We start from the raw sequence: 14,550 nt of genomic DNA on the forward strand, positions 1-14,550 counted from the left end.
TTTCTTTTTACTACTTCCGGTTCGACCAGAAGTGACGTGCCGGACGTATTTTGATGACCCCATTGTAAAGGTTGATATATTGAACAACTTTGCTTCTTAGATGTATAGCAAATTCTCAATACTTTTTGAGATATCTGGAAAAAACTTTTGGCCCCTCTACGTCCCTTAATTTAAAGGGGGCAGCTCTTTTTTCGACATATCATTAGAAAGATCTTCTAATTCTGCACAAATTATGTTCTATATATTTTAACAAAATATTTTTAGTTTAGAAGATAAAAAGAAAAATATAAGTAATTTTTGGTTCTTTTAAGCGTTCTTATATTTGACCCCTATATAGCGCCATTTTGAATACAGAAATCGAAAAACAAAAACCGATATGCACAACTTCAATCCTTTTATTATCTAAAATCAGTAAAATTTCTGCTCCAGCTTTCCGTCTCTGAGCCTTTGTCTGGAAACGAAAGCCTATAAATTTTCCTTTAAAGGGAAATAACTCAAAACCGGAAGTGGCTTTTGCAATTTTAGACATTATTCTGATAGAGTTTATTAACGTCTATAACGTCCGAAAATTTGAGCAAAATCCGTTCAGAAATGAGTGAGATATGAGGCCTAAAGTTGCGGGTTAGGAAGCAGAAGAAAAAAAAAGAATAACTAGAGCCGAGCTCGCTGCAAAACAACGAGTAGGTCTTCCGTCCTGTTTGACCGGAAGTAACTTTTATCTTAAAGAAAAAGAGTAATGAAGTCCAAAAATGGGTTAATCCTCCAAATCTATGTTAATTATAGCAACATTAAGCCACTCTTTGGTACTTCCAGTTTGACCGGAAGTGACGACGACGGACGGAAAATTAATATTTAAGCTTCTAGTGAGACATGTTACCCAAAAACCTGTCAAAAACAGCCAAAGTATGCATTTTCTGACTACTTCCGGTTCGACAGGAAGTGACATCACCGGACGTAATTTGACGACCCCATTAGATAAAGCTTGATATTTTGAACAACTTTGCTTCTTTGATGCATAACAAATTCTCAATACTTTTTGAGATATCTGGAAAAAACGTTTGGCCCCTCTAGGTCCCTTAATTTAGGGGTCAGCCCTTTTTTCAACACATCATTTGAAAGATCTTCTAATTCTGCACAAATTATGTTCTATATATTTTAACAAAATATTTTTAGTTTAGAAGATAAAAAGAAAAATATGAGTAATTTTTGGTTCTTTTAAGCGTTCTAATTTTTGACCCCTATATAGCGCCATTTTGAATACAGAAATCGAAAAACAAAAACCGATGTGCACAACTTCAATCCTTCTACTATCTAAAATCAGTTGAATTTCTGCTCCAGCTTTAGCCGTCTCTGAGTCTTTGTCTGGAAACGAAAGCCTATAAATTTTCGTTTAAAGGGAAATAACTCAAAACCGGCGGTAGATTTTTGAAATTTTAGACATTATCTGATAGAGTTTATTAACGTCTATAAAGTCTGAAAATTTGAGCGAAATCCGTTCAGAAATGAGCGAGATATGAGGCATCAAAGTTGCGGTTAGGAAGCAGAAGAAAAAAAAGAATAATAATCTTGACCAACAGAATCAGTAGAAGGTCTTCCGTTGGAAAGGGAAAACCCTTTAATAATCTTTACCAACAGAATCAGTAGAAGGTCTTCCGTTGGAAACGGAAGACCTTAATAAATCTGATGTTACAAGACGTTCTAATTTTGTTGGATTTTGCTCTTTGATTAAATCGAGTCGTCTAAGCGAAATCTTCATATCTGTTATATTGCACTAATTTCTGCGATATTTAATTTTAGCGACATAATTTTTACACATTATTTTAGTGCTACATTTAGGAATTCAACTTTGATTTATCAAAGTGTATAAGTCGTCTAAAATATATCAGAAAAATATTATTCATTAGAGATTGTTGTCATAATTAAATAGCCAAACCTTGAAGTAATTGTATTTGACAACATTTTTATATCATAATATCGTGTTCTAATACAACAACACGAGGCGGTTATACGTTTCCGTAGTTATACGTTTCCGTATAAACTTGCATGTTGACATAAATATGTTGCATGGCTACATAATTATGTTGCATGTTAACATAATTTATCTTGCATGTAGGGGGGAGAGATATGCCACTATACATATGATGGAAAAATTAAAGATACATAAATTATTTTTAAAAATTGGATTTTTGGAAATGAAAAAGCTATGAACAGACCCCCCCCCCTTTTTTTTTTTTTTTTTTTTTTTGGATAAACATATTAATTACTCACTATTTCAGAATTATGAGATGCCTTTTATATTTTTTTTTTATTTTAAATTTTTGTAATCCCGCTTGAAAAGTGGGAGGGTATATAGTGATCGGGGTGTCCGTCCGACTGTACGTTCGTCTATCTTTTACGCTTTGGGGTACCTTTTCTTATCCACAACTCCTCTTATACGGCTGAATGAAATCTAAAGAGACTTTCATAGAATCTTTGTACACATTTCCATTGTGCACTTCTTATTTTATTTTTTGATCTGACTTTGTCATTATAATTATATTAGAGGCGCGGGTATCATTTCGTGAGCTCAGTGCTCACAGTACCCCTAGTTTTTCAAAAGATGACCAACAAGCCCCGGGTTGACTATTTAGGGGGGGGGTCCTGTCCACAAGTACCTGTGGTCGGAATATCTGGTAAAAAATAAATCGCCTATGATTGTTTCGGTATAATAAGTTATGGAATGTGAACTCAGAATTTTTTTGGTTCCTCTGGCAGGAAACTATTTCCATCGGGAACCATACATTTGCTATTCCCCTCGTACCCATTCCATAACTGTATACTATGATTAACAACTCTTAACTATAGTTCACGATTGTGAATATAGTTTACAGACGTGAATCAATGTTCATCAACAAAATCTATTAATAGCGTTTTATTACAGACAGATAAACTGAGATAAGCAATCGTAAACTATAGTTTACAACCGTCAAATAAATTTTTACAGATGAAAACTATAGTTAACGAATTGTTAACTAAAGTTCACGGTTTGTAAACAATAGTTTATCAACTGTGAATTTGGCGTGCTATTTATATTGGTTCGCAGCTCTTTTCACATATTATATAAAGTGTTGAAAAGAATAAACTTTCTTATGCACTTTCCTGTGGGGATCCGGGTTAGAATGGTCCTCAGTACCCCCTTGCTTGTCGTAAAAGGCGACTAAATGGGGCGGTCCTTCGGATGAGACCGTATAAACCGAGGCCCCGTGTCATAGCAGGTGTGGCACGACAAAGATCCCTCCCTGCTCAAAGGCCGTAAGTGCCGAGCATAGGCCTAAATTTGCAGCCCTTCACCGACAATGGTGACGTCTCCAGTGAAATATTCTGGAGCGGGACGTTAAACAGTATACAATCAATCAATCAATCAATTTAAGAATTTATAGATGACATCAGAACTGCAAGTATCTTTCTTAAAGCATGTGACTCTGACATCAAGTGACAAGTCTAGATAAAAATCTTAAATGTCCTTAACATGTAGATTTGAACCACATAACATTTTTCTGATATCAGTAAAGACCTAAAAAGAATTGAAAAAGAAATTCGGGAGGGGGGAGGGTCGCCTTCTACCTACCAACCCATTTGAATTCTCATTCAGGGGAGGGCAAGCAAGCATTATTTTAAAAAAAATTAAAAATTCCTTACCTGAATATGTTTTCTGAGCTTTTCCATTTTCCAGTTTCCTCTTCTAAACGCAACAATTTCTGAAATGTTTTCTTCATATAATCAAGTATGTTGCTTTTACAGTTGTACTAATTACATTTATTGTCTATTTTACTTTCAACAAATATTTGTAATTAAATCAACATTCAAAAAATATTTATTATTTAGTAAATGGGAATAAAAGTATACCATTTGTCATCTGTCTCTAATAAAGATCATCTACATGCAATGTTCGCTAATGGAAATATTAATTGTTAAAAGGGAAGTCTAATTAACCCTTTTGATTGGCTTTTCTCTATCATTGTTACAAATTAATGTTTAACTAGTGCGAATTGTAACGGGGACCATTACAGATGTTCCCCAAACGCTCCCCAACTCCCTTTTGGTGCCATATTTCCTGTAAGCTTCATTAAATAAGACAAACTCTATGCATTTGAGACGTTAACAACGTTTACCCAGAAGTGTACAAAATTCATTCAAATTTTAGCATTGCACGCGTGCGCATGTGAATGCATTTTTCTAATGGCTATATCATGTTGTCTACACAATCTATATATTTTAATATACTAAACATTAAAGTATTTAATCCAAAAGTATAAAAAAAAAAAATACGCTCATTCAAGTGTATTTTTGATTTTATCATTATCCGTGCACCCACGTGCATACATGATCATGGTGACCATACTTTATTGTAGAAGTCCATTACTGAAAGGAAGAAGAAACGCATAATTAATAAACTTTAGAATAAAATTTAAAATTTTATTCCAATATGTTTTCCATTATTAATATCAGACATTTTAATTCAACTTTAAACAAGTAACCGAAATATTGTGTGACTCTGACTGATAATTCCTGAGTTATTAAAATTGATATGTCGATACCCCCCAAAATCAAAATCAAAATTCTCATCATCTCCCTTGCGCATCAGTAACAGCCTTGATTTTCTTTTGTGATGAGTTCACCAGAGCATTTATCTTTCTCAAGGATTGTCATTAAAGCCTTCCGACGGTAGTCTTAATGGTTGAGAGTAGCTTTATTATTGCAACGCTAACAAGTCCCCCAGCCCAATGAATCCCACGAATTTTCGATTTAGGATAGAATTTACAGAATCTTTCTGATTTGGTACACGTGAATGTTATTAACATATGTACATAATCATTACATATCTTGTGTTAGAATCAAGCTTGGAAAATCTAAGCGCTGACCTTAAAACCTCCCCACAATTGTCGCCGCGTGGCGCAGTGGTTAGAGCGTCTGCTCCAGAGTCGAGAAGTAAGGAGTTATCCTTTCGTCGCAGCTTCGAATCCCACTGTGGGACGTAGAGACCGGTCCTTCGGATGAGACCGTATAAACCGAGGTCCCATGTCGCAGGAGATGCAGGCACGAAAAAGATCCCTCCTTGCTCAAGGGCTCTAAGTGCCAAGTAAAGGACAGAATTTGCAGCTCTCCACCGGCAAATGGCGGCGTTTCCATATGAGTGAAAAATTCTAGAGGGACATTAAACAGTATACAATCAATCAATCATTTAAAACCTCATAAAATTCTGTGCGTGAGATAGGTCGTCCTGATCTGTAGCAAAATAGGCTTCTTCCTCGCACCTCGCACCGGACAAAAGCTGCATTTGGGTTGGGGATTTACTTCCAGTTGGGCAGGTTTTCTACCTAAATTGTGTTTGAAGTTGTTTTTTGTAACAACCATGCCTACTTGTTTTTTGTCGTGCCTGGAAGAAACATTTCTGAGAAGCAACTGGTTTGGATTTGAGCCGGTCTAAAGCTGAATAATGACCCCCATTGAATAATGACCGGGGGTCATTTTTCACCGACAAAAATGACCCCCACCCGTAGAAAAAAATCATTTTTTGTAGAAAAAGAGTCCTAGGGTCATTATTTTGTATGTTAGTACTATAAAAAAAATTGACCCCCATTGAAAATTGACCCCTTATAAAGGTACTTGGACACAGATTTGAAGTTAATATTTTCTCTATAATATTACTTAAGTGCAAGGATGTGTCAATCAAACCCGCCAAAAAAATTAAAGTTAAACTTTTAAATGAAATAAGATTTTTAATTTTTTTTGTGTGTGAAATGCTATTAAAATATATAATTCGTGATATTATACAGAAAATATTAACCTTAAATCTGTGTTTAAGTACCTTAAAAGCGATACAAAATTTATAACAGATGAAAGGGAAAAATATGCTGTATATTATAATTGTTCTTTCGAGTAATTCATGCATTTGTTCAAATAGATTTGACCATAGACCTAAAGCAATTTAGGTCTATGATTTGATCTTTGTTCTTCTTAGCACGTAAGGTTAATAAAGTTCCTCATTTCTCTCTAGCAAAATATTGACAGATCAGTTTTTAGCAATTCACAATCATTCAATTTATTTTCATTTCTCTGATAAAGGAGCAAACCTAGAAAATCAAAGATGGATCCAACGCACGCTGGAGATGAAATTTATGAAAATAATATTTTCTTTACTGACTCCATTGATACGTTGTTTGTTGGGAAAAAGAAAAAATTTAGCAGACGAATTAATATCGGTGCGTACAGATAAGTAATTTGTTCGAATTAATAAGCTTTCGGGTGAGTAAAAGTAGAAATGGATCATAGGACGCCTAAAATTTAAATTAAGGTTGTAGAATTTTTTCTCAATCTGGATTAAAGTTTTAATAATTTTCATTAATACAGACAAGATTTAAATAAAATAATTCAATTAAATTGTTATAGCACTAATTGCAGGCCCGTAGTGCATGTCTAGACAATGCTTTTCTCTTTTTCAGAGTGTATGCTTTTCTTAGGATTCGGGACGAGACATTTTTGAAAACCGTAGCTACTTGCCTGATTTTCATTTTCCGATATTGATTATTTAAAAATATATGTATGATTTTTAAAAATAAAAATTTAAAATTCCATGCTGTGGGTAATTGCAATGATTTTTTTTTAATTTTTAAAAGAAAGAAGTAAAAATATACACCTTATTTTAGAATATAGAGTCTTATTATTATTAAAGTCTAATTTAATGCATGACATCACATTAGACGAAAATATTGAATGCTTACATTATTATTTTATTTTATCTTATTTGGTAATACTTGTTCACTTTTTAATGCAAACTTGAATAATGATATCTTTAATCATGTAATTCGCTTGAAGAACATGCGCTAACATGTAAGCATTAATAATGGCTAATTTATTTCAAACTTTAATCTTACATGTCATGTGTGATCAAGAACTTAACTTATTAGTGGTGGATCCATGGGGAGTGGATATTCATTTTTTAAAGAAATATTTGTGGTGTATCAAGGATATTAATGACTATGCCATAGTCATTAATATCCTTGATATGGCTGATTGATTAAGATTATATGTCATGTGTGGTCATGATCTAAACTGATAAGTGGTGGATCCAAGAGGCATAAATATATTTTATTTTTAAATATTTGGGTGAATCAAAAGATTTTAATAGTTGTACTTTGTGATATATAACTGAATTGAGTTCCATTAATTAAATTAATTAATTAAATATGTAGATATATTGCACATGAATTAAATAAATTCAATCTTATTAGTGGCGAATGCAAGGGGAATGGAGATTTTAAAAATTTAAGTTCAAGTTCATTTATTTCACTCACACCAACATAATTGGTACATGAGGTACAATATATAAATTAGTCGTCATAATTGCTTCACTGCTGCAATTATCCAATTTCTGTCAATTGAACTTTGTTCATACCAAATGTTAGAAAACCCACAAGAGGTTAAAATTTTATAAATGAAACAAACTTAGACCTTCCAATCTGCTCATAACTTTTGATAATAGTTTTAATCTTTTAAAAAAGAATTTAACACGATATTTTCATGCAGCTATTTCAAAAAGAATCATTAATTATATATGAGTATACAATCAGCTTAAGTTTTTGGTCTGAGTCGTAAGTTCTTTTGTAAAACAATCCCCTGGTGTATATGTTTTCCATATAGAGTGAGCTGCTTTAGTCTTTAACTGAACATTACAATCATGTATTTTGTTTCTGCAGTAAATGTAAATAGAGATGGAATTCAATGTTAGGTTATATTTTACAATATCCACAAATAAATATTAACAGAAAACAAAAGGTAATTGTGAAGATACAGGAAACCAGAGAACTACATGTATTCTTTAACGATCTTATTAGTACTAAACTCCACACTTGGGATAAAGAGTTTCTTTAAAGTCATATAAGGCGTTTTTTTTAATAAGTTCAGACTAACCATATAAAAGATATCTTTCTTTTATATAAAGATAGCACCGCTTCATTTCATTTCCGGAAATCGGCATATGGCATTTCCGACATTTCTTTATTTTATTTCCGACAATTACTCTTTTTCCCGACATTTGATTTATTTCTTTTCATTTCCAGAATTTTTGATAGGTACCTCTCCGGCAATTTAATGTTTACCAGGTACATGTACGTAGAAAAGGAATTTTGAAAAAATTATTAAACACCACAGTTTTAATATAAAAATTCTGTATAATACATCTGTACATGAAGCACCAAGTCTAGTTATCAGACTACAAATAATGAGCATGCAATTTTTTCATCACATTTAATGTTCGCTAAATTAAATGCCAATTACTGCCCCGAACTTATGTCTAAGACATTTTATTTACTAAACAGTCTATAATTTATTCTTTAAAATTTTTTATTACCGAAATTAAAATTAATTGCGTTTTATATATAGATATCAGAGATTTAAAACAATGACCGATTCTTATCGACTCGGAATTTAAATATTAGACACAGTTTTAATCGAATTAGTTTGAATTTAACTATTAGAAACGTGGGGATATTTAAGTTCAATATCGGTGAAAATTTTAATTTGAATATAAATATCAAATTTCATGTAAATATATGCTTAATCTAGTATTTTTAATTTTTAACTCAGATACGCGATATTTAGCTTTAAATATTCAAGTAAAGGCTATATGATTATAATTATTATAAATGTCGCAGTTTTGAAGTGTACGCACGAATATTTTGTTCCTTAGCATGATTTATTAATTAAAGAGATCTAAATCTATTGATATGTAAAACTAACACATGACCATAAGGTTCACCGACCATTCAATGACAGCGCCATCTGCCGCGGGCTCTACCTGTGGGTACCTGTCAGGTAAACAAATACGTCACACCCCCATTGTTTTATTAGCCATACACACCGACAGATTTCACACCTTTAATCGTATACTAATTCACACAAAGCAAATTCTAAGGAAAAACAAACACTTGCATAATAATTGTGGCGTTATTTTATAAGAAATCATGGTCCTATACGGCACTGCTTAAAGCACACTTAACGAGTAGATTCTTGTATAGAACACAACAGGGTAAATCCTTCTTATCATATAGTATAAACTAACTTTCTTTAATTTTATATGTTAAAGTCAAGATTAAAACATTTTGCACCACCCGGACCTTAAAACGTAGGGGGACCTTTTCTTATACGGACCGGACCTTTTCTGATAAAAGGCGGACCAAATATGTTATCGTATTAGGTCCGGACGGACCTTTAAACCAGGCGGACCAAATATTATGCGACACCGGTCTATCAATATTTTTTTCGGAGAGCTACAGCTGTACAGATCTGCAGCTAATTTTTATGAAACCTAATTTATATGGTTGTCAAATAAGTTTAAAATCACACGACAAACACTGCTGGGGTAGAAAGAGGACACAATGGCGTTATTTTTTTTTTGATTTAGTTTTTATTCATCAACACTGAAGAATAGTACATGTATGTCACAATATTCAGGTTAAAACAGATTGTAGGCCAGTCTATAGAAACAATTCTTTAGCTTAAAAGTTTCACACCTATCTATCCATAAATGTTCATGTTTTGATTTTCATTCTAATGTCAAAACTGACCATTGACTGGGTTGAATTGGTGAATTATGCATGCATCAAAGTACAATCTGTTATTTTAATTTACAATATATTCTCACCATTAAAGACACCAATGCCCCATTTGGTATTTTTCTTTGTCGAGTTGCTGTACTGGTTAGTTTCAATCTCCAGCAGGTCCTGTTCCTGTAAGGTCTTGAATCTCTGGGCAGTAGTCACCTCTGAAATGCTGTCTGGTAGAGGCTGTAAACTGTATTTGTGTTTATGTGTGAGACTTCAGTACTACTATTAGGTTGCAGCTCTGTTTTTGTAACTGCTTCTAAAGTTTGGTCTTCTTGGATGTCTGTAACTGCATTCAAAAGCATCTCATCAAAACCTTGGATATCTGACTGGAGTACTTCTAGAAGACTAAGAACCTCTCCTGAATTCATTTCCTCAGGTAAATTCAATTCGAATGTTACTGGGGGTGTTTCAAAACTTTCGTTTTATCGATTCCATTTTACATGTAATCATGTAGTCTACGTATGACGTCTAATGCAGACGATAAAATTTTCTTCTTTTCAAATTTTAAAATAATTTCTTTATTTAAGTAATTAAAAAGGTTTTTTTAATATAATTTTTATTTTGTTAATTTAATATCAATGCAAATAAAAGGACTTTTAGACAATCAAACTAAATAGAGAATCAACGAGAACATGGAGGCAGCCGTATTGTTATACTAGAAACAGGTGAAGAAAGTACACCAGTAGTTCCGGCTGTAAAATTCATCGATGTGTAAATTCCTTTTGGAATCTATTCTTGTCAAATCAAAACGCAGGAATTTAATGAATTTATTTCATATTGGAATTATAGTATAAGCGAGTCATAATTGTACATCTCTGCCATAATAGAATACCAACGTTATTATAAAGAATAAAATGAAATAAGATTAAATAAATACTCACGGGAAAACAGGTTGAAAATAGCTAATTGAAGGTGAGTATTTTTTTATGTGAATTTAGATGGAAATTTTTATTCAAAGACACCGTAAATTTTTTGGTTGTATTTTAATCGACACAAGATATGCTATTTTATCTTTACTGTATGCATTTGTGTGAAAATTAAGAGCGAAAAGTCATATAAACAGGATTTTCTTGTTTTTTTTTAGGAGGGGGGGGGATATAAATAAAAGTCAAATGTGTACATCTCGTCATGAGTTTATAATACATTGAATTTCTCAATATAGATCATGGTACAGTCAAATTAAAATATGAATTATATAGTCAAGTTTTCACATTTCTTACACCTTTTACGTTTATGAACATGTTAATGAACAAACTGAAATAATGGAGTGTTCACTCTTGTCTTACTTTCTGGGAATATAATTCCTCATGGACATTGAAATTTCATAAAAACCGTAGCCACTTTCTGTTTTATACTACATGATAGTAAGGGTAGATTTTACCTTCTGCCCTCTATTTTACGCAGTTTTTAATATCGCTCTCTTAAAACGTCATTATAATATGCTATACTACTCAATATCTAATTCGTTCTAGACAATATGTCACACTTTTCTATTAGTTATTTTATCTCTGATACTTATTACTCATGACAATAACTTTTCCTAATACTAATACTCCATAATGAAAAAAAAGTGTTAAAAAATAAAAAAAAATGAATTCTAGTTACTTGTAGTATCATATTGCGTTAGAAAATAACAGGTTGCTTTTTGTTTACCTATATGATTTTTATTTGATGAATAAATACCCTACAATTAAAAATATATATAACCGAGTTTAACCGACCGTGACATTCAAAGACATAGTGCATTAACATTTAATTTAGTGATTGCAGAAGAGAGGTCGACACAGCAAAACACAGTCGAGGTTGTTTTGTCAGAGGTGTCAAGAAGTCTTTAGCCCCCCCTCTCCTCCTTTTGAAATTGCCAAGAAATGGTAAAATATTTATGAGTTAGCGAAATTAAACGGTCGACAGTTATGTTCTCTCATAAGCTGTATTCCTAAACTGTCACTGTCTCTGCTAAGACATATTCTACAAATATGTATGAATGATAAAAAAAAATCCAAAAAAAAAAAGAGAAAGAGGGTTTTTAGCCGAAATTTTAGATAATTATTTTTATCATTACATTATTTATACATTCATAAATAAATTTGATTTTATGCACAAGATAAATGTGAAAGTTATTAATGACGCATAATTAGATACGAAAGACAATCCCTTGTTTATACATGGCATTATATCTTGTGTGTGAAATGTGTTTCCGTATAGTTTGATTTATTTACAAATTGTTCATGTTTGTCGTGTTGATGTGGAATTATTATAAATTCCCGAATTCTGACACTTTACAATTCCGTTGTGTTGGGAATGAACATAAGGAAGATGCATATACTTTCAACATTATGAAAAATATAAAGCAAATCGAACGCCCTTTTGTGTGCAGATCATGAAATGTTCTGAGCTCCATGGGTATTTGTTGTCCGGAGCGCATAAATCTTGACGCCCAAATTCTTACTTGGCTAGTGATATCTTTAGAAAACATTTGTATCTAGATGAAAGTTAACTCGGCAACATGCGCCATCCCATTGTTTAAGTTTTATTAGGTGATTACACCTCCTATACCCGATTTCAGGGATTCAACGATACCCTAAAATCGGGTATTATACGCGATTTCACGGATAATACCCGATTTCGAGTATTCTCTCCGACCTGTATAAGGGATTAAAAGGCTTAAGATCATATCTAATTTGAATCTAATTAACGTTACACTTATCCATTCCTACTAATAAATTTGCAATATCGCAAAAAGCAAAAGCTTTTACAAAGCAATTTTCTGAAAATTACAACAAGTACTCATTTGCTTTATAGATTGCCTAGATTCAATATATTTTTTACAGATTATTAAATAAAACATATATTGCCAATTATTTGGACTAGAATTATTTTAACTACAAAATAATCAACAAAAACAAAACCCAATTGTTTGAATTTTTTTATTCACAACGTTGAAAACATGAATATAATTTTGATAATTTACATTATCCCAGCATGGAAGACATGTCTACTACAGTAGTCTGTACCTGAAATAAACCACGAAGGAATTATTCTAGGATCAGAACTGGGTAAATATACATTAGGCTCTTAAACCCTCTGCTCACTCATATAAAATGTTGCTTGAATTTTATTTGCTTTTCCAAAAGATGTGTGTTTTATCAGTAAAATACAAATGCAAACAATTATAGCATAGCTTCCGGGGCAAAATTGGACAAAAAAAGAATCTTCGACTTGATAAAAGAATAATAGACATGTATGTCATTAAGAGTTATCTCTCTTATCAGAGTATAGATGAACCTTAAAAGAGATTGATAAAAATATGAAGTACGATTTGAGGTAAAAAAAAAAAAAAAAAAAAAAAAACTTCTAACGCAAATAAATGCAATCATTTATGAAATTTAAGCAATTTCCTTCCAAACTAACTTCAACGCGAATAATGGTATTTAAATATCAGAAAATAAGGACAATTTGTTTATAATATATATTTTCAAACAAATTTTGCTCCATTTAAATGTCAAATTTAAAATAAAAATTGAAAACCTTTAGTTTAATTTAAGATCTTTTTAATAAAAGAGCAAAACACATACAAGTAACACAAAAAATATACTCAAAAATAGTCTTCTGCAAACAATCCCGAGTCTCATGTTTTTAAAAACAGATTTTACCTGAACAAATACTGCAATATTTTCTACAATTTTTCTCCCTAATAAAATGTGACGACTGTTGGTACACATATCTTGACCATATTGATTACAGTTAGAAAGTTTGTCCTCGCAGGGTACAGTTATAGTTGGCTCTACAGGAGAAAAACGGGCTTATGTATTTACAGATACATGGAAGTATTAAAATAGCAGGAAAATTTTCATGCAATAAAATATACCGATATTAAAAAAAAAAAAATTTAAATCCTTTTTATGCAGATCATCTTGTCTGAACGCTGTAGCAAACTCCTTTTTTAAATACTTTTGTAAATAACCTTTTTAACAATTTCTGATTTTTCAGGGTTATTTTCGTCTACTATTAGTACATTATCTTGAAAACATTAGTATTACCCTGACAAAATCCACAGTACAGCGGACAATTTTTCTCAGACCATTGATAGAATGGTCCACTCCTTCTACAAATCTCTTCCTTTCTATATATAAGGCACAAGGATGGGTGTCCATGCACACTGCAAAATAGAATCTGTACATGTGATAAAATTAGAACACAGTTTCTATTTAAATTACTACTAGTAGGTGTGGAAATTAACTATCAACTTATCTTTAATCACCCCTTTGATTTGTTCTGTTGTATCCATTTTTAATTTTTATGTAGCAAAAGGTATAGTATTGCAAGAAGGGTCTTTCCAAATTCACCAATATGCGCGACAGTCCAATATACCTTTGGGTGTTGTCGATGCAGATACATCAGTCATGATTGGGCTGCCAGTCTTGGACCATGTTTCTGTGCAAATCAGAGTGTAGTAAAATATAATATCCTTTGTACTCGTATATTGTCATAATTCCACGTACAGTTATTCAATAAACTGTAAAATTTGTTTTGTGATAGCGTAAGACAGACCAATAATCGCATTATTTGATGTCCCCTTAGGCACTGCAAAATCAAGATAACAAGAATACAGATTTTCTCCATACCCATGTTTGCAGTTTATTGATTAGTATCTATGATCGAAAAAAATCTGCAATTTTGGGTTTATCGAAATCCCATGGAGGCCAGTTCAGTGAAGGAAATATTTTTATTGCATTTAAACAACGCAATAATCCTTGCTATTTAAAAATGCAAAATTTTGCGTTGCAACGCAATAAAAAAATTAACTATGCACGGCCTCGATGACAGGGTTCGTTAGAAACATACTTTATATAACTACTGGACCCGCATCTACAAAGTTAAATGTCACACCTGAAAAAGAATTAAA

The 14,550-nt window shown here is 32.2% G+C and overlaps 1 long non-coding RNA gene across 2 annotated transcripts; it reads right to left on the reverse strand.

Annotated features, from left to right (window-relative positions):
• Window positions 1-13,294: 13,294 nt before the first annotated feature.
• Window positions 13,295-14,256, reverse strand: LOC134244252 (uncharacterized). Of its 2 annotated transcripts, none has more exons than XR_009987187.1 (3): window positions 14,016-14,256; window positions 13,685-13,803; window positions 13,295-13,335 (listed from the first exon to the last, which is right to left on the reverse strand). It is a non-coding gene; the product is annotated as an uncharacterized LOC134244252 (long non-coding RNA). The 2 variants fall into 2 exon arrangements; XR_009987188.1 differs by lacking the exon at window positions 13,295-13,335 and adding an exon at window positions 13,339-13,428.
• Window positions 14,257-14,550: the final 294 nt, after the last annotated feature.

Source organism: Saccostrea cucullata, unplaced genomic scaffold, assembly GCF_032062105.1.
Source record: "Saccostrea cucullata isolate Sc308-1 unplaced genomic scaffold, CSIRO_AGI_Scuc_v1 ctg2665, whole genome shotgun sequence".
NCBI lineage: Eukaryota > Metazoa > Mollusca > Bivalvia > Ostreida > Ostreidae > Saccostrea > Saccostrea cuccullata.